Source organism: Balaenoptera musculus, chromosome 2, assembly GCF_009873245.2.
Source record: "Balaenoptera musculus isolate JJ_BM4_2016_0621 chromosome 2, mBalMus1.pri.v3, whole genome shotgun sequence".
NCBI lineage: Eukaryota > Metazoa > Chordata > Mammalia > Artiodactyla > Balaenopteridae > Balaenoptera > Balaenoptera musculus.
In genome coordinates this window covers 54776560-54797753 of record NC_045786.1, presented here as the reverse complement: position 1 = coordinate 54797753, position 21194 = coordinate 54776560, and the positions used below count along the sequence as shown (strand labels likewise).

The window sequence follows — 21194 nt, the reverse complement described above, 5'->3', positions numbered from 1 at the left end:
CTCACCAAGGAAGTGAAAGACTTATATGCTGAGAACTACAAAATGTTAACCCTGGGAGGCATAACCCTCCCAGACTACAGACAATACTACAAAGCTACAGTAGCATGATATTAGCCCAAAAACAGACATATAGATCAATGGAACAGAATAGAGAGCACAGAAATAAACCAGCACACCTATGGACAATTAATCTTTGACAAAGGAGGCATGAATATACAATGGGGAAAAAACAGTCTCTTTAGCAAGTGGTGTTGGGAAAGTTGGACAGCCGCATGTAAATCAGTGAAATTAGAGCATATCCTCACACAATACACAAAAATAAACTCAAAATGGCTTATAGACCTAAATATAAGACATAACACCATAAAACTCCTAGAAGAGAACATAGGCAAAACATACTCTGACATAAATTGTACCAATGTTTTCTCAGGTCAGTCTCCCAAGGCTATAGAAATAATACCAAAAGTAAACAAATGGGACCTAATCAAACTTATAAGCTTCTGTACAGCAAAGGAAACCATAAACAAAATGAAAAGACAATCCATGGACTGGGGGAAAATATTTGCAAATGATGTGACCAACAAGGGCTTAATTTCCAAAATATACAAACAGCTCATACAACTCAATAACAAAAAAACAAACAACCCAATAGAAAAATGGGCAGAAAACCTAAATACACATTTCTCCAAAGAAGACATACAGATAGCCAATACGAACATGAAAAGATGCTCAATATCGCTAATTATTGGAGAAATGCATATCACAACTACAATGAGGTACCACCTCACACCAGTCAGAATGGCCATTACTAAAAAGTCTACAAATAATACATGTTGATGAGGGTGTGGAGAAAAGGGAGCCCTCTTACACTGTTGGTGGGAATGTAAATTGGTACAGCCACTATGGAAAACAGTAGGGAGGTTCCTTAAAAAAAAATAAAAATAGAGTTACCATATGATCTACCAATCTCACTCCTAGCCATATAGCCAGAGAAAACTCTAATTCAAAAAGATACCTGCACCCCAATGTTCATAGCAGCACTATTTACATTATCCAAGACGTGGAAGCAACCTAAATGTCCAGCACATCAACAGATGAATGGATAAAGAAGATCTGGTGTGTGCATATATATATATATATATATATATATATATATATATATATAATGGAATATTACTCAGCCATAAAAAAGAATGAAACAATGCAATTTGCAGCAACATGGGTGGACCTAGAGATTATCACACTAAGCAAAGTAGCTCAGAAAGAGACAGACAAATACTATATGATGTCATTTATATGTGGAATCTAAAACACTACACAAATCAACATAGCTATGAAACAGAAACAGACTCACAGACTTAGAGAACAGACTTGTGATTGCCAACGGGGAAGGGGGGTTGGGGAGGGAAGGATTGGGAGTTTGGGATTAGCAGATGCAAACTAATATATATAGGATGGATAAACAGTAAGGTCCTACTGTACAGCACAGGGAACTATATTCAATACCCTGTGATAAACCATAATTGGAAAAGAATATAAAGAATAATATATATGTGTATATATATATATATATATATATAATATATATATATGTGTATATATATATATAATATATATATATGTATAACTAAGTCACTTTGCTGTACAGCAGAAATTACACAACATTGTAAATCAACTATACTTCAATAATTTTTTAAAGGTGAATACAGATTTTCAGTGTACAGAATAAGGAAAGGAAAGAACATGCAAGTGGAGAGGAAAATTTGCAAGTGTAATGAGGCCAGGAGGAGCATGGCACACAGACAAATTCCAAAAGGATCAAAATGCTCTGTTCATAGAGTTGTTAATGAAGGTTTGGAGGAGGAGATGAGACCAAACTGGTAAGGTAAACTGATGTCATTTTACCTTGATGCAATTAGGGGAAACTGAGGAATCATAATGTAGGAAAAGGTCTAATGACATTTTTCAACTTTAGGGTGGCGCTACTTAAATGCTAAATTGTGCCTAATTGGGAAAAGGGAAGATGGCTATAAGGAAATTTTTGCATGTGTACAAACAAAATTTAAATGGCAACTATGTGGCATGTACTTTGTTATATTTAGTGGATGAACAGGTGAATGAAAAATACAGCTTTCCTCCTGTCGTCAATGGAGTGGAACTCAGATAAATGAATAGGCAATTAAATTGTGGGTAGTGACAGGGTTCAGGACACACTACCCCAAAATACAGTACCCTGGTATATTGAGTATTTTAAGCTGAAGTAATTTGAGAAAGGAAAGTTGCTGGGAGGATTCTCTGACCTTCTTCCTTGAAGGAGGTAATAAGAAGGCTCAAGTGAGAGGTTCCCTCCCCACACTCGGAGGAAAGGAACATTCTTATCTCTGAAGAAGGAGGAACACCAAGCGGAATGAATAGGCCTTGATAAATTTCCAACTGTTTACTACACTTAGCTCATATCCTTTTGTCCTATCACATTTTCCCATGATTTTCCATTCTTCATCAAACCTCCTATAAAAACACTCAGGTTTAACCATTTCTATGCATCCTCATTTCCTTATGAAGGCTCCTGTATCATGTAAAACAAATAAATTTGTATACTTTTCTCTTGTTAATCAGTCTTTTGTTACAGAGACCCTGCTGAGAACCTAGAAGGGTAGAAAGAAAAAGATTTTTTTTCCTCCCCTGCAGTAGGAATGCTGTGATTTGGATTGTGCACAGCACTGGAGGATTTCAAAGGGTGTATGGGCATGCAGTCTAGATTTAAGTGGTATAGGAAGGCTTCCTAGAGGAAGAGACATATGACAAGAGACATAAAGGATAATTAGTAGAAACTTAAGGAAAGTAGAACAGGGAAGACAAAAATGGGATTCCTGTTCAAGGTAGGTAACAGGTTATAAAAAATGACAAAATATTTGAGGTACTGTAGGTAGAGAATATTTCATCTACCTGACAAGTTGAAAACATATGCTAGGGCTAGATTTTGAGAATGACACTTCAATTACTTGATTTTATGTTGTTTTTTCTTATGCATTCATTAGCTACATTTGACATCCTCCTAGGAGGAATGCTACTGGTGTGAATGTAAATTGAAATATTTTGGTTTCTTGGTTTCTCAGATGTTGTTAAAGTAAACCCTTGGTTTTAGAGAAAGACTCTGCGCAGGCAAAAAGGTAGAGGGTTTGACAGAGGAAAAAAAAAATCCTAAGGGCCAAGGGAGAGGTCATAAGGAATTATGGTTTATAGCTTGCACCATTCTCTTCATTCACTTAGACTTTCCCGTGCAGGATCCCAAATTAGTTCGTGAATAGTCCATGTACTACAAGTTACTTCAGTGCCTTCATCATTTCAGAAATGGAAACTTCACTTGGTTTATAGGATTCAGGGTTGCAGCACCATCTGGCAGCAAAAAAATGAGAGGCCAAAGTCAGCCTCATTGTAAAGCTCACAGAGGGTTATCAGTAGCTGCTGGGGATAATGCTGAGTCATGATGGAAGGAATAAAGTCTCAGAATGCTGAAAGAAGAAAAAGTCAAAACAAGGAAAAGATGGGCACAAGAACCAAAAATAACTGTGTTCATTTGAGCAAGAATCTTTCTTTTTTTAATTTTTATTTTAAGACTGAAGAAAAAACACAATTCAGAATTAATCACAGTAAAAAATTCAGGGAAGCCTGGCTCCATATCCATTTATTAATGCTACTTTCTACAGTTAACTGTTGTTAATGTTATTGTGAACCCTATTAGGCTGACTGATTTCATTTACAAACATGGGCATACAGGAGTGTGCTTCCATGGACACACATACATAGTTCATATTTTATTATAAAACCTGTGCAGTTGTGTTTGTCCTGTGTTAAATTCTTCCTTCCATAAGTGTGTGTGTATGTATGCATGTCATTTTCCTCAAGAGTTGCAAGATGGTTCATAAGATGAATGTAATTACATAGCCTAAATCCTTGGTAGATTGTTTTTAAAAAAGGTTTCCAACCTGACTAAGAAAAAAAAATGACTTTATTTTCACCTTGTTGGAGGTTCTCTAAGTGAATTATATTCTCATGATTGTTTTTCTTCTTTTGCTAATTTTTCATCGGAAGGGGTCTAGTTACTAAATTTGAATTCTTCTATTCTTTCTAACAACTGAAGTTTTGTTAGCATTTTATTTTTCCAGGCTTTTCTCTATCCACTTTTTCTCTATAGCTCTTTGAAATCTTTGTAATAGAGTCCAAATTATCAGATTTCCTATCATGCTTGAAAAGGTACTCTTAGGTCTGAAGTTAAGATACTTTCTTTGTATTGAAATTGTAACATTTGATTTAACTTTGCCATTTTATGCTCTTAGAAATGTCTTGAGTATTTTCCCCCAAGCCAACCGATTAGGTTTATTATGCTGAGATTTAGTTAAGGTTTTAATTGAAATCTGTTCATTTTAAGCCAATTTGCACAGCATCTGAAAACTTAAAAGAGGACAAAACCTTCTTGAAGTCTGTGATTTTCTTTCAGTATATGGGTACATAATAAGTTTTAATTTATAACGCTTTTTTGGAAGAGTCAGTTTTATGGTACCTCGCTTTTGAATTAAGTGTTAATTTGAAATTCTTATTTCTGAACCACCTGCAGGATATCGGATAGTGGGAAACCAGAGACTATGTGGCCACTGTCCCAAAGCCTAAAGGGCAGGAGCTGTGGTCTCGGTTCCATCAGCACGCCCCACCTGGCACTGCTGCCAGCAAGAAAAGCACTACTTGTCTGCAAGCTGGGTCACTCGGCACCTGAGAAGGTCCAGGGACTGGCCAGGAGGACTGTGTCCCGCAAGGTACCATCCCGGGAATAAACTCGAGCTGGGGGGCAGAGCCAGGTGAGACTTCCCTCCACCTCCCGGCCTCTGTCTTCCAAGCTTCTGTGGGATCCTTCAGTTTGGGGAATTTCCATCAGAGACCACCAATAGTGCTCGCCTAACTCCCCTACTGGTTCTCTCCTGGGAGGAGGGAGGGGGGGAATTCTTGTGTTGTGATTTTAGAATTTTAGCATATAATCAACCTTTACTTAGAAAAATAAAGTACTATTTTTATATCCATATACTTTTTATTTTATAATTATGGTCTGTAAAAAGTCGCTTATAAACTTAAAATATTGTTTTCATTTTTTTATCTAATTTAACTGGTCTGCATTTTCAATGGGAATACCACTTTAACAAAGCTAAATTTTAGGTTTTGTCTTGCATTCTTGGGTATTTCCTTTTTAAAAAATTCCATAAACTAACTCAAGAACATTTGCCTGGATGGGAAAAAAATTCACCTGAGTTTCAAGATTTATGTGAAAAATGTGAATTTTGATAATCAAAAATGTTCTTTGACATGTTTTTGTGTGTTTTGTCAACTTTTGAAATAAATAAGTCAGAATTCTTTCCAAAGTAACTACTGAACTTCGTTTATCTTCACCCCTACTGTATGCATCACCACTCCCTTTCCTTCCTCTCACCAGCTTGCAGTGGAGCACATTTTGCTGCCTCAACATCATTGCCCAATGGACCCGTTTCTCCACTGGCTGTTCTCCTTCCAGCTTCATTGCATTTTACAGAAATATGGCAGAAACTTTTATATGTCGTATTCCACTACATAAATAAGTCAATACTTCAAACTACTCCAAAAATTATGAATTCCTTATTTCCTTAATGTTAATTATTTGGAGGTTAACTTTAAAATTTTTTAAAGTAATGATTGAAAACATTAGGACTACTGGAAAATTAAGGGGGAGGCAAGGAAAAATTCCAACGCAATAAAACTAGTGTCATAGTTAGGAATGATCTTCAAATATTTCCAGTCCTTTTTTTTTTTTTTTTTTTTAGTAATCAGAGACATGTTGGCTGTATGTATTTTTTTCACCATGTAGACTTTATTTTTAAGGAGTGCTAATGTTACAAATTGAAAGAATAACCAATTCAAAAATTAGGAAATGAAAGTCCACCTCAGCCTTCTAAGTTGTGCAGGTAAACCTTGTAGCATCTGAATTTTGGTTTCTTTCTGCTCAGATCTACACTTAAGAGATGCCCTCATTGAATGTTTCTATGTATGCTTCATTGTATAAGTGTGTATGTATTATACAGTTCATTCAGTGGCAACAGTGTTAAATTAGCCGGTAGCAGCATGTATTTGTTCAGGATGTAATATGCCAAGTTTGTAATATAACTAAAGAGAGGGAAATTTCCTTACATGTTGCCTTTTTTTGTTGGGGGGCTGTCAATGATTCAATTCCTTCTGAATCAAACACTTCTTAAAGGGGCATATGTTTTACGGTGGTGTTATGCTGTCTTAATTCTTTAAAACTTGTATTTTTGGACTCTTCTGAGGGGAAATTACTCATTACTTGATTAACTTAAATAATGAGTAATTCCAAAAAAAATTTTTTTCTGGCCAATGTAGCCTGCTTAGAAAATTAAAACCATTAGTAAAGTTTCACTCGAAGATCCGCGCTTACTAAGTCCTTCCCGTGTCAGTCTTTACCAGCGAGACCAACCGGCACCGCAGCCCAGATGAAATACGTCATTACCCGGCGCGGCTGGCTTGCCCGCGGGTCACTCTGGGAAGGTGACGTACCTAATGGGGTGAGAGGTGACCGCGGGGGTGTGTCTTGTCTGCGTCTGCACGGTGTGGCGTGGGATGTCGCTGCACTTCTCTGTCTTCATTTCCGCTGCCCAGGGAAGCCAACACGTTTCATAATTGGGTTTTTTGATCCTTCGTTATTATGTTCAGGATTTAGTTTTTTAAAACATGAATTCGCACCTACGCACTTAGAAGTGTACCCTATATAATACAGATTTTTTTTTTTATTTTATTTATTTATTTTTGGCTGCAGTGGGTCTTCGTTTCTGTGCGAGGGCTTTCTCCAGTTGCGGCGAGCGGGGGCCACTCTTCATCGCGTTGTGCGGGCCTCTCACTATCGCGGCCTCTCTTGTTGTGGAGCATAGGCTCCAGACGCGCAGGCTCAGCAGCTGTGGCTCACGGGCCCAGTCGCTACGCGGCATGTGGGATCTTCCCAGACCAGGGCTCGAACCCGTTTCCCCTGCACTGGCAGGCAGACTCTCAACCACCGCGCCACCAGGGAAGCCCCCTAATACAGATTTTAAAAGACCTCATTTCCCCTTTTTATCTCTTATTTTCTTCCTTTAGTTTTGACATTACAAAATGTGGTTTAAAGAGAGCTTTGGATTTTATACAGAACGATATGAAAATAGTTTGCATTGTTTCTATGGCTATAGAAATCATCCGTGGGCAAATATGTGTGCCTTCCTTTTAAAATATTATTTTGTGCTGTTTTTAATATATTTGACAAAATGTTTTAAATGTATTTCGGTAAACTTGATGGTTGAGTTCATTCTTTTGTTTTTTATTTTAATGAGACTCCTTTTATTTAAAAGAAAAAAAAGTATTCAGAGTTTTCTTCTGATTCTACCAGTCACTTTTCTAAGTATTCCTGCATACATACAGCAGAGACAAGGGCTTCTTAAAGGAAATTGCCACAGTATCATTTGCTTTACATTTAAAGATCATACAGGTTTTGCAGATCAGTATATAGTTTGTTTCACTTTCCTGTGTGTGTGTGTGTGACAGAGAGAGAGAGAGAATGGAGGAAACTGAACTTCTATAAAGTTTCCTCCTATCTGTATCTCCCCTTTCCAATGAACACAAAGCACATTTTTACATACTTTCAGATTTATACACTTGTATTTTGAATGAACTGATAGATTTTCTCTTTGTAATTCTCAACTTCAGCAAAATGAAGCTGAATTTCCTCTGGATGTTTTGCTGCCCCTTTTTCCAGTCATGGGTGGTACTTTCTCTTATGTAAGTAGAAATCTTACATATCTCTAGCCTCTCACTGATTACCCTCCACTTGCATGCACACCCTGTCTAGTCCACCACCTCCTCTATTTGTTATGGATGCTTAGAAAACTTTTCTTAATCTTAGAAACATTTTTCATATTGCTAAAGCAATCATCATTTCACTTAAAATTTAATCACACAGTTTAGCCCTTTCCTCATTTTTAGATATTTGCTTTTTTTTTTTTTTCCTGTGGTTCTGCTTGAGTCTTCTGTATCTCTGGCAAGGCAGTGATTTCCCCACTTGAGTGTGCATCAGCATCAACTGAGAGCTTGTTAAAACAGAGTGCAAACACCCACCCAGGTTTTTCTAATTCAGTTGGTCTGGTTTGGGGCCTGAGGATTCATATTTCTAACAAGTGCCAGAGTTGATCTGAGGACCACACTTTGAGAGAAGTAATAGTTCAAACAGTGGGACTGGGGTTCACTAACTTGGGGTGGAGAGAATCACTAAAGTGCACCAAGTCTGAGAGTGCAGAGCTGAAGCCCAGTTTAATATTGGACTCAGCATGTAAGCCAGTTTCTTTTTGCTTGTCCTTGTATTTTGAAGAAACTTTTTGTGCTTAACATACCTATCAGTATTACTGTTATGACAACACATATGTGTGAAAATATACTTTATTTTTTATTTTTGTGTAGGTGTTCTGCCTTTACAAATATCAGTGTCTACCCCTAGAAGACCCAAATATCTCAATTTTTGTGGTTGAGTACTGTAATATCCTGTAAATATATCCTAAGCAGGTTTGTTTTCAGCACTAATGGAAAACACCAGTGTCAGTTTTTTGTTGTTGTCAGCAGTTGTATGTTTGCTGATTATTTATGACCTGAAACAATATATTTCTTCTTAGAAGACATTTTTTTACATAAGGATGCCTTTTTTAAACAAAAGAATAAATTATGGCATTTCTATTGAAAAAAATGAGTATGCTTTACATACTCAAACTTTCTTAAGGCAAATGGGGGAGGGGTTTTAGTCATAAACTCAACTCTGGAGGCAAGGGAGTTGTTCAAGATCCCACAGCAGTTTAGTTAAAATTAGGAGTCTATCTACATCTGCCTCCCTGGCAAGTAAGCCCTTAAGCAATATGCTAGACCTTTGTTACTCAAAGTGAGGTTTGTGAACCAACAGCATTGGCATCACCTGGGACCTTGTTAGGAATGCAGATCTCAGCTCCCACCCCGGGCTTACTGAATCACAACCCACAGGATAACAAGCTCTCTGGTGAATCCTATGCTCACCAGACTTAAACTGCCTCCCAAATCTCAAGTCCCAGAAGCAGAGTTCAGCCCAGAGAGCATTTGGATGGCTAATGCTTTGTAGTTATGTTCTAAGTCAGCTGCTGTTTAAGATTTGGTTTGGAGAGTTACCCAGGTGTGGGACCCTTTCAAATAGACAGGGATGTAAAGCCCTAGAGGTATAGTATCTTCTCTTTCTACCTCAGGACACCTTCTAACTGACAGGGCAGAGACATCCCATGATTTGCCTGGTGGGGACACTCACAAGTTCTGGGAGCGGTGTATATCCAAAGAGGGTTACGATATCCCAACTGTGCAAGGCTCTTCTGACAGGATCACCTTCATGCATGACTGGATCTGACCCAAAGCCAATGGAACCAGAACTATCTCTGCAAGTTGGATTTGTGAAGGATTCTGAAGCACCCAGGTTTAAGAAAATTGACATCAAGCAGGTGAACCGAGTTTGACCTGAGGCTTACTCAGGAATCAGTAAGGAAACAGGTGCGTGCTTTAATATGCTTGAAAAACACATGTCCTGAAGGAGTTGTAGACCCTCCCGGAGAATGTTGCTGCAGAATAAGCTGGGAATCATTTTCTGTTTGCACTCAAGAAGAGTCTTCCTTCTATTAGTCTAAGGAGAGCCCGACTGATTATTCAGGTAAGCAACAGTGATGCAGAATCCTGAAGCATGAGGTTTAATTGTAATACAGATGATGTGCCGGATCAGTTTTTCCAAGTCATCCTGTAGTTAAGGGGCTCCAGCCAGAGAGATGAGCTGAACTCCTAGGGAAGTGAGTAGCCCAGGGCTTGGTAAATGACATGTATGTTCAGCCCTGGGCCTGTGATCATGTCAGAACTCAGAACCTGCTTCCATTTTCTGGTCAAGCGACCAAGGCTGATAAGAAGGTGGGCACAGCCATCCAGACCAACTCACAGTGGTCCTCCTTGGCACATTAAAACCGTTGCACTTTTGAGCAGAACCTAGGATTATTGGGGTTTGAGTACAACAGAGGATGTGAATGGAACCAGTACCAGCCAACATCTATTGAGTACTTGCTCTATGTTGGTCACTTGTTCTTGCTCTCCATGGAATATTCCATTTTACAGATGATAAAAATGTCATACAGGGAATTCCCTGGTGGTCCAGTGGTTGGGACTCCATGCTTCCACTGCAGGGGGCCTGGGTTCAGTCCCTGATTGGGGAACTAATCCCACAAGCCGCACAGTGCAGCCAAAAAAAAAAGTCATACAAAGAGGCTAAGTGCCTTATTCAGGCCTACACACAAGTGAAGAAATAGAAGATGCATGGCTCTCCTAAAACTACTGGGTATCCCTTCCCAATCTTGACCTCCTCTTCCAACAGAGATAAATCCTCCATGCTGTTCTTTATAATTTTATCCCTTGTGATTACCTATTTAAGCTGTAGGAATACAGTTGATATAGTTTTGCCTGCTCTTAACTGTATATATTTTTCTTTTTTCACTTAGTATTATGTTTTCAGTATTCATCCATTTATTTGTAACTACAGTTGTTCATTTTCATCTCCAGATAGTATTCTATCATTATCCATCTGTATCTATCACCACTATATCTATATCTCATACCACTATATATGTATAGATGTGTATATATACATATATACTTATGAATATTTGTGTGTACATAGTAATGTTAAATATATGTATATATGTATGAATGATACCATTATATCTATATCCCACCGTAGATGTGCCCCTTCTATACCTGACTATTGTTTGGGTCATATGAAGTCTGCAGTTATCACCAACACTGCTGCCATGAATATCTAAGTATGTGTATCCTTAGACCCTAGCACTTAAATGTAAGAGTAGACCAGACATGTTCACTTAGCAATGTGAAAACTGACAAATGACGATTGTTAATAGATACCTACATGTCCAGCAGGAGGTTTTGGTGAGGATTGAGGCCTCTGGTTTAGTTATGGTGATTTTCTGGCTACTTAAATACAAATTCCATTAGTTCCATCTATCTCTTTATTAGACTGTGAAAACAGTAATGGCAAAATCCATATGATTATTTTCTTTGTTGACTTAAACAGGATTGTGTGTATGAAAGCTTATACTGAAGTTATTCAGGATTGAGGCAGGAAAAGCTAAAATTTCAACCTCTTTTTTCTTTTCATCTATGCCTCCAAGCATATGGTACACATGTTAGTTATTTGTCTATAAAGGGCTCTTGGGGGAAAGACAGTTTCCAGTGTTTTATGTAAATCACAGAAGAAGTATCTGTATGCCTACAGATTTTGTAATTCTTCGATTCTCAAAATTAGGATTGCTAGCTCCCCTTGTGTACCCTCCACACTCTACTGGCTCCACACCCCCTTTCCTCTGCTACCATTTCTGCAAATGTACTCTATGAAGTTTTCAATATTGTACTCTTGGAGTCTTCCTTTCTGTATTAATTTTTCCAAATCATTTAGAAGGACGTTTGAGAGAGGAGTGGGGCTAGAAACTGTAATCCATGTGAAAGTAATTGTGCCTCAGAGCATGATAAACCAAATGTTGCAAAATATTTAAAATTAGTGAATCTGGGTAAAGAGTAAATGAGAATTCTTTTTAATATTCTTGCAATTTCCATGTGTTTAAGATTGTTTCAAAATGAAAGTTAAATAATAGCATGAGTATACCCATTTGTTTAAAATTTAAAAAGATAAGATTTATGTAAACTTATATATGCGTAATATTCCTCCAGGAGTGTACACAGACACTGTTTACACGGGTGTTGATGTAAGTCTTGGTGTGGCAGTCTGGTAAAGGAACAGGGATCTAAGTATCATCCAAACTAGCATACTTCTGGAAGAAGGGGCTATTCATAATCATTCCAGGATAACGGTTGTAAACTGAGTCTTTACGAGGCAGATAGGGATATATGGTCATCAGAGGTTAAAAGCAGACTTATCACTGTATGTCATTTTGTGCATTTGATTTTTTAAAAAAATATTTATTTATTTATTTATTTAGGCTGAAATGGGTCTTGTTGCGGCACGCAGACTTCTTAGTTGTTCATGCATGAGGGATCTAGTTCCCCAACCAGGGATCGAACCTGGACCCCCTGCATTGGGAGCACGGAATCTTACCCACTGGACCACCAGGGAAGTCTCACATTTGATCTTTTTAAACTATGTAAACATATTAGATATTCAAATACATAAAAACATAATTAGATAAGGAACCACTTGAATATTCATAAAAATAATTAGCATCAGGAACTGGCTGAATTATTGGAATATCCTTAAAGTTAAGAGAATTAGGTAGATCTGTTCTATGAGTACTCAAAAAATATAAATCTAAATATCTATACTTGTTTCAGAACCCAACTTTTTCTCACAATAGAAAAACTTTTTATATAATACAAATACTTGTATACTTACATAACTAATACATACATATTCTACGTATTTTAAATTTTTTAAACAAATGGGTGTAAGTGCTCACTTGGGCAACACATGTATTAAATACATGGGTATACTCTAACCATGCTATTTTTATTTTACTTTTATTTGGAAACAACCTTAAAATTATAGAAATTACAAGAATATTATTAAGACCTCTAATTTACCCTTTACCCAGATTCACTAATTTTAAATATTTTGCCACATTTTGTTTGTCATGTCCCCCTTTCCCACTATGTGTAAACTTTTTTGTTTGTTCTGGCCAATTTGAGAGACTGTTGCAGACATCATGCCACATATGCATATATACTTCCTAAGAACAGGGATGTACATTTATGTACCCACAGTACAGTTATTAATTCAGGAACTTTAAAATTTATGCAATTCTGTTCTCTAATCTACAGTCTATATTCCAGTTTCTTCAGCTATCCCAATCATTTTCATTATAGCATTTTTTTTTTTTTTTTCTGTTACAAATCTAGTTCAGGACTATAGATCAAATCAAGCTGCCATGCCTTTTTAAGATTATCTTTAATCTGGAATGGTTCCTTAGCCTTCTTTGATTTTCATGTGGTTATTATTTTTGAAGCATACAAGCCAGGTATTTTATAGAACGTCCTCTGTGTAGGTCTGTCTGAAATGTCTTCAAGACTGTGTCACCTTGGCAGAGAAATATGCCAAGGAATCTTTGAAGGAAGAAGATGAATCAGATGATGATAACATGTAACAGTTACTTCATTTACTTTTATTTTAAATTTCTAATACAGTTCCATGTAACTGTTTAGCACTTTGGATTATTACATACCCACTGACTAATTTTCATTAAATTTTTGTCTTGTAATGATTAAAAAAAAAACTTGCCAAGCTCTATTTAGGTTGAAATCATGATGCCTTTTTGGTTTGCATGAAACAATTTTTTACTATCATAGTCCAAAATTATGTTTTATAACTACATCATTCCTTCAGTATTTTGTAGTTGACATTCTATAAGAAAGGACTTTTCTCCCCCATCTTCCCATCTTGCCCCCCACTCATTTCCTACAATGTGGAAAGGTATTTAGAAGCTAAAGTCTCAGTGCTACTAATAGATTATTGCTTTTAGGTCCTTTCAGATATATAGACATAGCTATGTATATAACTATAACTATATATAGTATATATAACTATATGTAGTTGTATATAAGTATATATAGACATATAAAACTCTGTATGGGGTTTTGTATTTTTTTCAAGTATATATAATGTGTTCAATCCCAATTCAGTCCCACAGGATTTTTCCTTGCCTTCTTCCATTCCCTATTTGTATCACCTCCTTCCACATTGACAACCCTCTCTCCCAGTGTTGTCTTCTCTCCTCCTCTTTCTCCCCTTCCTTTCCTCTTCTCCATTCCCCTTCCCTACCATTGCTTCTCAGGCTGGAGGAGCACAATACAGCCATCAAAGATTTAATATCAAACTTTTGAAAATGTCACAGAAAATGAAAACAGGCTTCTGGAAAGTGAGAAGGGCTTGATCCAAGAGGAAGAGGAATAATTGTAGGCACCCAGGGCCTCGAGTGACCTTGGCTCAGGGGCAGCTGCAGGGACCCTGTACCACCCTCGCGACAGTGGCAGCCTATTTGCCTGAGCCTTGTGTGGCAGAAGAAGCCTCAGACCCTGGGCTGAGTCCCAGCCAACCTTCCTTGGGGCTGCCACACAGTTTCCTATGAAAGTCATATTGACATTTGCTTCCAAGCTATGCCCAACATTTCTTTTTCTGTTGGATAGTGAACACGAGGTCTGGGTTCAAGCAGTGATTTTTCTGTCAGTATCAGACTCTGCAACAGGAGAAAAATCATATTTTTCAAGTAAAGTTAAGTAAACAAATTTCAAGTTTGCCTACAGAAGAGAATGAAAAACCTACTTCTTTAAGATTGAACTTTGGGGTTCTGAGTAAGGAGGTCTCTGAGTAAATGTTGAATAGGTGATTTATTGGTTTTTAAAGTTTCCTTGGTGGAATGGACAATTATATTGCTTTATGAAAGAGAGGGAAGGATATTTTATGCATAAATATTTTTCTTTTATTGTGCCCATGTCCTTAGTTTAAATTCTTGGAAGATAGATTACTATCTTCATAAATCTATGAATCTATATCCTGTTATATCTATACATTATTGGAACTGAGTTTTAACAATTTTAAAAGCTGTTTTGTAATTGAAAGTACATTGCTACAAGCTAATTTTTTAAAATTTATTTTTAGTTATTTTAATTACAATTACATAGTCTTTGATTACCAGTAACTTCACAATTAGTTTTGCTTCCACTTTGTTGCTTAGTTTTTAAATTAATTAATTAATTAATCTGTCTGTCTATCTATTGGCTGTGCCACGTGGCTTGTGTGATCTTAGTTCCCCGACTGGGGATTGAACCCGGGCCCCTGCGGTGAAAGCACTGAGTCCTAACCACTGGACTGCCAGGGAATTCCCTGTTTTTGTTTTTAAATTAGAGTGTTTTATTTACAGAAAAATCACAGAAAAAGATTACAGAAAAGTCCAGAAAAGGATTAATACAATTTTATGAAAACAATTTTGTTGGTAATAACAGAATCAAGAGTAGTTTAATATATAATATCATTTGGTATATAATACACACTAAAATAGTTTTCATTTTATGAAAGTTTATAAGTTTATCCATTAGTTTTCATGCTAACTCTATCCATTAGTATTTTATATTCCTTTTTTTAAACAAATCTAAAACGAAGGCAGTATACATGAAACAGATTTGATAAATATTTTAAAATTTTGCTATCTTCTGTATCAGATACTACTTTAATTTTAGAACCATCTTCAAATAAAATGGTCTGCCCATTATAATTCCTAAATGAATGAGTTAAACATCAAATGGAAGTCAAAATACGTAAAAGAAACTGTCATAAAATTTAAATGGAAAATATTTCATTATCAATATAAATTAACGAAGAATTTTTAAAGAGTACTGCATGAAGTAAGGTTCATTAAATGTTTTGTAATGATTAGGTCTAGAATATTTTTTACTTGCATTCTTTTTTTTTTTTTTAAAAAAAGATATTTATTTTACTTTTTTTTTTTAAAGGAATTCCTTTATTTTTATTATTTATTTATTTATTTATTTATTTTTGGCTGTGTTGGGTCTTCGTTTCTGTGCGAGGGCTTCCTCTAGTTGCGGCAAGTGAGGGCCACTCTTCATCGCGGTGCACGGCCCTCTCATTATCGCGGCCTCTCTTGTTGCGGAGCACAGGCTCCAGATGCGCAGGCTCGGTAGTTGTGGCTCACGGGGCCAGTTGCTCCGCGGCATGTGGGATCCTCCCAGACCAGGGCTCGCACCCGTGTCCCCTGCATTGGCAGGCAGATTCTCAAACACTGCGCCACCAGGGAAGCCTTTTACTTGCATTCTTGTTCGTACAGTTTAAAACACTAAAGCACTGACTTGAATGAAAGAGGACTATATTAAAATGAATAAGATTGCAGCATATGCCATTTTAAGAATAAAAGAAAGATGGACTAAGTGCTTTGATTTTATGTTCTTCATTCAAGTAGTCTTCAGTATTTCTGTTATCTTTGAATAACAAAAAGGATTCTTTAAGTACTGTGCACTTAAAGAAAAAGACCATCTTTTTACTCATAGAAGAATTCTAATCTTATTTGGATTGAATCTTCTAGATGTCTCAAGACAATTCCTTTAAGTAATAGGAGTTCATTATAAGGTGGCCAAAAGTAATCACTAATTTTGACATATGGATCATGTGGGATACCAAATAATCTATTTATATGAATCTCTAACATTTCATGTAATGCTATCAGTTATGCAGTTGATTTTTTAATGATTTTCTTTTTTTCTCCATATTTTTGTTATCATTTTTAAAGTAGTTCTTTTTAATTAATTTATTTTCAAAATTTTTTATTGAAGTATATTTGCTGTATAATACTGTATGTTACAGGTGTACAATATAGTGATTCACAATTTTTAAATGTTATGCCTTATTTATGGTTATAAAATATTGGCTATATTCCCTGTGTTGTGCAATATATCCTTGTAGCTTATTTTATACATAATGGTTTGTGCCTCTTAATCCGATACCCCTATATTGCCCCTCCGCCCTTCATTCTCCCCACTGGTAACCACTAGTTTGTTCTCTATATCTGTGAGTCTGCTGCTTTTTTTGTTGTTGTTATATTCACTAACTTATTGTATTTTTAGGTTCCACATATAAGTGATATCATACAGTATTTGTCTTTCTCTGACTTATTTCACTTAGCATAATACCCTCCAAGTCTATCCATGTTGCTGCAAATGGCAAAATTTTGTTCTTCTCCATGTATATATGGAACAAAATATATGTTCTATATATACATACAATGAAATATTACTCAGCCTCTTTATCCATTCATTTGTTGATGGACACTTAGGTTGCTTCTATATCTTGACTCTTTTAAGTAATGCTGCTATGAATATTGTGGTGCATGTATCTTTTTTAACTAGTGTTTTTATTTTTTATGGATATATACCCCAGAGTGGAATTGCTGGGACATATGTTAGTACTATTTTTAGTTTTTTTGAGAAACCTCCAAACTGTTTTTCACAGTGGCTGTACCAATTTACATTCATACTGGCATTGTATGAGGGTTTTCTTTTTCAAGTCCTGGCTAACATTTGTTATTTGTGGGTTGTTTTTTTTCTTTTTTTGTATTTTGGCTGCACCACACGGCATGCAGAATGGTTCCCCAACAAGGGATTGAACCCAGGCCTCTGCAGTGAAAGCGCCAAATCCTAACCACTAGGCCACCAGGGAACTCCCTTATTTGTGCTATTTTTGATGATAGCCATTCTGACAGATGTGAGGTGATACCTCATTGTACTTTTGACTTGCATTTTCCCTAATGATTAGCCATGTTGAGCATCTTTTCATGTGCCTGTTGGCCATCTGTATGTCCTCTTTGGAAAAATGTCTATTCAGGTCTTCTGCCCATTTTTTAATCAGAAGGAGAAATTAAGGAAGCAATCCCATTTACCATCACATCAAAAAGAATAAAATACCTAAAAATAAGCCTACCTAAGGGATCAAAATACCTGTACTTGGAAAACTATAAGACACTGATGAAAGAAATTGAAGACAACATAAACAGATGGAAAGTTATACTGTGTGATTGGACTGGAAGAATCAATATTGTTAAAAAAAGCATATTACCCAAGGAAATCTACAGATTCAATGAAATCCCTATCAGAATACCATGGGTGGGACTTCCCTGGTTATCCAGCAGTTAAGACTCCATGCTTTCAATGCAGGGGGCCCAGGTTCGATCCCTGGTCAGGGAACTAGATCCCGCATGCCACAACTAAGAATCCAGCATGCCACAGCAAAGATTCTTCCTGCTGCAACTAAGGCCTGGCACAGCCAAATAAATAAATTAATAAATATTTTTAAAAAAATACCATGGGTATTTTTCACAGAACTAGAACAAATAATTTTAAAATTTATATGGAAACACAAAAGACCCCAAATAGCCAAAACAATCTTGAGAAAGGACAGTTTTGGAAGAATCAGGCTCCCTGACTTCAGGCTATACACAAAGCTACGGTAATCAAAATGATATGATACTGGCATAAAAACAGACACATAGGTCAATGGAACAGAATAAAGAGCCCAGAACTAAACCCAGGCGCTTATGGTCAATTAATCTACAACAAAGGAGGCAAGAATAGACAATGTTTTTCTGTTTCAATTTTCTGTCAGTTACAGGGAAATGGTCTTCTCAAAACTCACCCAAGGTAATCAAGAATTTCTCCTTAAATCCTTTTTTTTTAAAAAACATCTTTATTGGAGTATAATTGCTTTACAATGTTGTGTTAGTTTCTGCTGTATAATAAAGTGAATCAGCTATATGTATACATATATCCCCATATCCCCTCCCTCTTGTGTCTCCCTCCCACCCTCCCTATCCCACCCCTCTAGGTGGTCACAAAGCACAGAGCTGATCTCCCTGTGCTATGCGGCTGCTTCCCACTAGCTATCTATTTTACATTTGGTAGTGTATATATGTCAGTGCTACTCTCTCACTTCATCCCAGCTTACCCTTCCTCCTCCCCATGTCCTCAAGTCCATTCTCTACGTCTGCATCTTTATTCCTGTCCTGCCCCTAGGTTCATCAGAACCTTTTTTTTTTTTTTTAAAGATTCTATATATATGTGCTAGCATACGGTATCTTTTTTCTCTTTCTGACTTACTTCATTCTGTATGACAGACTCTAGGTCCATTCACCTCACTACAAATAACTCAGTTTCATTTCTTTTTATGGCTGAGTAATATTCCATTGTATATATGTGCCACATCTTCTTTATCCATTCATCTGTCAATGGACACTTAGGTTGCTTCCATGTCCTGGCTATTGTAAATAGTGCTGCAATGAACATTGTGGTACATGACTCATTTTGAATTATGGTTTTCTCAGGGTATATGTCCAGTAGTGGGATTGCTGGGTCATATGATAGTTCTATTTTTAGTTTTTTAAGGAACCTCCATACTGTTCTCCATAGTGGCTGTATCAACTTACATTCCCACCAACAGTGCAAGAGGGTTCCCTTTTCTCCACACCCTTAATTCTTTTATATTAAGCATTTTTGTTTTCAGCTTATTAAAGGTTCTCAATTCAGAAAAAAATGTCACTATGTGATGTTTCATTGTTTACTATATTAAGAGATTCCAGTATCTGTTGCTGTTCATCCAGCCACTATTTTTTCTTTATCTTTTCATTCTTTGACATTACTATTCTAGACAGTACCATGTCTAGATCATGTCTTAAGTTTTGGAACTCTTCTTTTCCTAATGTTACTAGAACATCTTCATTCAGTGGGATTAATTTAGCAGTTTCTTTTTGCCATTGACTAATTCCAGTGGTGGTCAAACATTTCACTGACATAATTAATGATAACTGAGCATTTGAATCAGTGAATGTCTCAGTTCCAGCAAGCAATGATATATTCTGACATTCTTCCATATCATTTCATATTTCTTCACCTTCTTTGGTAAGTTCTTCTTCAGCATCTCTAGTGTCTTCCACATCTGTAGTACAGTCTATATCTTGCTGATTCAGTGACTTGCGCTTATGATTTTCATAGCCTTCTGATAATTTTAAAAAGTTTTGGGACCTTAGGCAATCCCTTAAACCAGTGGTCCCCAACATTTTGGCACCAGGGACTGGTTTCGTGGAAGACAGTTTTTCCACAGACCGGGGTGGTGGGGAGGATGGTTCAGGATGGTTCAGGCGGTAATGCGAGAGATGGGGAGCAGCAGATGAAGCTTCGCTGGCTCACCCGCCACTCTCGTCCTGCTGTGCGGCCTAGTTCCTAACACACCGTGGACCGGTACCAGTCCACAGCCCGGGGGTTGGGAACCCCTGCCTTATACTATCTGTGCATGAGTTTCCTTATCACTCTATTCAGAGGATGTGCTAGAGAATAAAGGAGTACTTGAAGGGAAGCCCTCAAGTTAATCAGTTTCCTCAGTTCCCTACCACTTTGTCTTTCCCTCCTAACAGGTGGGTTTCTGGAGCTGTCATTGGTGCAGGAGCTAGATAAGAGTGGCACTTGAGGCCTGGCTGGACTTTGGGTATTAAGGTTTCTGCAATTCCCAATTCCAGCATGTGGGAAGTTTCCCCCCACACCACCAAGCAATTCTCTGACCCTCCTAGGTGTCCTGCAATTCAACTCAATTCTGACATTATCTATCCAGTGATAGCATCAGATTCCACAGGTTAAGGACTCAGTCCCACAAAACTGCCCCCTTCTGCTTCAGATATCAATCACAAGTTTAGGTTGTCACCTGTGTCTCTGATCAACTGGCTAAAAATCAGAGGTTCCTACGATCCCCTCCTTGGGTTCAATTAATTTGCTAGAATGGCTCACAGGACTTAGAAAACCAATTTACTCACTAGATTATCAGTTTATTACAAAGGATATTGAAAGTTAGGAATCAGCAGCGATAGGAACAGATACCTAGAGTAAGGTCCTGAACAAAGGAACTTCTGTCCCCATGGAGTTTGGGTCCAGCACTGTGGCATATGGAAGTGTTCTAGTTCACAAACCTGGAAGTTTTAGAAACCCCATCCTTTTGTTTTTTTATGGAGTCTTCATTATATAGGCATGATTGATTAAATCATTGACCACTGGAGATTGATTTTAATTTCAGCCCTTCTCCCCTCCTCAGAGGTCTGGGGATGGGACAGAAAGTTTCAACTCTCTTATCAGTTGGTTATCTTGGCAACCAAGCCAGCCCTCACCCTTCCCTACCTTCCAAAGTCACCTTATTAACATAACAAAAGATACCTTTTTCAATCTCAGCACCAGAAATTCCAAGGGTTTTAGGAGCTCTGTGCCAGAAAGAGGGACCAAATATATATTTCTTATTCTAAATTGCAGTATCACAGGTATCCAATTACTGAGTGTTGCAGGAAAGAAAGTGGGGCCAGAGAGAATGGTAACATCGCAGGTCACATCCAAGTCCCTGGGATAGCCACCGAGTGTGGGTTCTTGGCTTCATACAGGAAAGAATTCAAGAGCAAGCCATAGTAAGGTGAAAGAAGGTTTATTTAGGGAGATACACACTCCATAGAGTGTGGGCCATCTCAGAAGGGGAGAGGCAC

At 37.3% G+C, this 21194-nt stretch overlaps 1 pseudogene; it reads right to left on the bottom strand.

The window, feature by feature from the left end:
* Nucleotides 1-16172: 16172 nt before the first annotated feature.
* LOC118889817 lies at nucleotides 16173-19736 on the bottom strand (annotated as a pseudogene).
* Nucleotides 19737-21194: the final 1458 nt, after the last annotated feature.